The 3,163-nt window shown below is 42.1% G+C and overlaps 1 long non-coding RNA gene across 2 annotated transcripts in view; it reads right to left on the minus strand.

The window, feature by feature from the left end:
- The window catches only part of LOC146394915 (uncharacterized), a 234,253-nt gene that overhangs the window by 93,827 nt on the left and 137,263 nt on the right, over positions 1–3,163 (minus strand). The gene's annotated exons all lie outside the window — the stretch shown is intronic.

The following is a 3,163-nucleotide window of genomic DNA, read 5'->3' on the forward strand; positions in this document are numbered from 1 at the left end:
GTGGAGGTTCCCAGGCTAGGGGTCCAATCAGAGCTGCAGCTGCTAGACTTCGCTACAGCCACAGCCACACCAGATCTGAGCCACATCTTCGACCTATGCCACAGCTCACGGCAACGCTGGATCCTCAACCCACTGAGCAAGGCCAGGGATGGATCCCAAGTCCTCATGGATACTAGGGTTCGTTACCACTGAGCCACAGTGGGAATTCTCCCCATAAATGTTTCTTCTCTGAAAGCTATAATATGAAGTTTTTGGTTTGTTTTTTTAAAATAAATTTTGTTGAAGTATAGATGACTTGAAAGATATAATGTTGATTTATTAGAAGTAAACATGAACTTTTTAACCTCTTTCTCCTTGAAATTGTCTGGGAAGAAGAAATTTTCCCTTATACTTCTAGGTTCTTCTGGCTGGTCTAAGAATTAAAATGACATGAGACAGATTAATAGGAGAAAAATCAAACAGAAGTTTAATAACAAGTGTACATGGGAGACACCCTGGAGATCTGAGTAATTCACCAAAATGGCAATGCGCTCACCTTTAATAACACCCTTAGCTAAAGGCAAAAGAGGATGTTGAGGGTGGAGAGCAGCTGTGAGGGTTACACAGAAAAGCACAGTAAACAAAGGTGGGAGTTCCTGTTGTGGCTCAAGAGGTTAAGAACCTGCCTAGTATACATGAGGATGGGGGTTCAATCCCTGGCCTCACTCAGTGGGGTAAAGATCCAGCATTGCTGCGAGCTCTGGCATAGGTTGCAAATGCCCCTCGGATCTGGCACGGCATGTGGCTGTGGTACGCTGATTTAAGTTTTGCCTTCTCCTTAATAAGAATTTCTAGAGATTCAGTCATCTCCTTCCTGGTACAGTGAGGAAGATTCCCTTACAAATGGAGATTTCCCTTATTGACAGAAGTATTTCTTTTTCTTTTTGTCCTTTTGCCTTTTCTAGGGCCGTTCCCGACCCATATGGAGGTTCCCAGGCTAGGAGTCAAATCAGAGCTATAGCCGCTGGCCTACACTAGAGCCACAGCAACGCCAGATCCGAGTCATGTCTGCGACCCATACTGCAGTTCATGGCAACATCGGATCCTTAATCCAGTGAGCGAGGCCAGGGATCAAACCCGCAACCTCATGGTTCCTAGTCGGATTCATTAGCCACTGAGCCACAACGGGAACTCCTGGAAATACTTCTTATAAAAGTATAACTCCTACTTAGTTTTAGAGTTTTTCTCATATCTGGCTGTTTCTTAGAAAGTAATCATCTTAAAAAATTAATATGCTAAAGAGATATATTTAGGAGAGGCAATTTCTGCTTCCTTACAAAGTCATGCAAAATTGATAGCAGAAACACACATGAGGATACTCACCAAGCTCTTTCATGGTACAGAAAATGGTGAAAATATAAAGATGTGCCTTGTAGTATATTTTCATATCCCTTTATATTTTTAAATTTATAAATGTTAAGTACTTTAAGATAAAAAGTTAAATAGGTGGGTAGATAGTCAGGCCATCCATTGTTGCTTGGATTAAATAATGCACCACTGCCTTCACTATCTCTCATTGCATTGTCTTCGTTCTCAAAGTACTCTTCCTGGGAAGTGACACATTCTTTGATAAAATCATAGTTGGAGGAAGGAAAAGGCAAGGTCATCAAACAAAGAACCCAGCTATTCCTAGCAGCTTCTTTTAAAATATGCTGGATTTCAGAGTGTAGAGGAGGAAAAAATCTCTTCCTCCACTTCTCCAGCACTGGGCCCTATACATTGGACTGACAGAAGACAGATGGACAGAAAAAAACGAACAGAAGTTTATAAAATGTGTATCATGCATGTCAAACGTGGGAGTTCCTACAAAGTGAGTAACTCAAATATTTGGGTAGAAGTTGAGTTTGTACAGCTTCTTAGCAAAGAAACAATAAATTCTTAGAGAAGTGGCAAGAGAAAGGAAAAGGACCTTGAGTCTCTAAGGGAAGATTATGAGGGGCAAATACGTGGGAGAATAAGGGTAGATAAACGCTAGTTAGTAAAGTTGTCATGTAGATTCCTCCGGGGCCATCTCCAGACTGATAAGGGTCTAAGCTGCCTCTAGTGATTAACTTTTGTCCTTCCTGGTAGAGAGGGGAGCAGGGTCACATGTATAAATTTATATCCTCTTTTTACACAAATATGGGAGGGTGGAGGGCTTTGCTTACATTGCTGCTTCTTAATTGTCTTTAGCTGAAAAGAATTTTTACCTCAAAGAGGCGTATTTTAGGGTGTGTAAACAAGGAAGAACAAAGACCATTTCTGCTCATCACTCAATTCTATGAGGATTAACCTATTGAGGTCACTGACAACAGTACACTCTGTGCTCCAGACAGAGGAAACGAAGATGATAACAGGATGCTTGGTGTTTTGGACAAGCAGGTCTCTTAGATGGTTAGATGCATATCTCAGGAAGAATTTTATTGAATCCAGATTCTTGCATCTTCCCATATATAGAAAAGCACTAAAAACATAAACTTGAGATAGTTGTGCTTTGTAACTACACCACAGGTATTCCCTAGCCAGAAATCACGTATAACCTGGTATCTTCCCAACCTCTTTTTTTCTTTTCCCAGACTAGGAATTCCTAACAACTAGACCACCAGGGAACTCCCTCCCCATCACTTCAGATTACCTTCCTCAGGAGCTACTGAGGAGCTTGTTTCCTGGGCTATTGTCTTTAGTAAGACCCTAGATAAAACTTAATTCACAGCTCTCATGTTGTGCATTTTTCTTTCAGGTGACATGTTCCCCCAAGAGCATCTCAAAGTGAGCCAAAATTCCCTTTGTGGCTGAATCACACTCACTTCATTTTGTCAGCTCCATCTCAGGCCTGCCGTCCTAACCTCTTTCCCTTCCTGCAGGGCTGAGCTTTAGCCTACTTATTGGGAATGCACCCAAGCCTGATAAGCCCCTTATCAACCTTTATCCTTGTCTTCATCTGATACGAAAACTGGAAGAATGCCTTTTGCTGACGCAAATGGTTAATGGCCTGCAAGGCATGATGGTCTTGAGATACCCTTCTCCCCCAGGGGAGAAAAAACCCCAGTTCCTGTAGGTGTGGACCTGCTCCTTCCCTGGTAGTCAGATTCTATCTTTAGCTTTGGCCTCTATAAATCTCCCTGTACCCCTTTCGATGTCTTTC

The sequence above is a fragment of the Sus scrofa genome, chromosome 18 (genome assembly GCF_054392235.1).
Source record: "Sus scrofa isolate SSC_HxYL_T2T_F1_AM1 chromosome 18, Sscrofa_HxYL_maternal_Yorkshire_Landrace_v2.0, whole genome shotgun sequence".
In the NCBI taxonomy this organism is placed as follows: Eukaryota; Metazoa; Chordata; class Mammalia; order Artiodactyla; family Suidae; genus Sus; species Sus scrofa.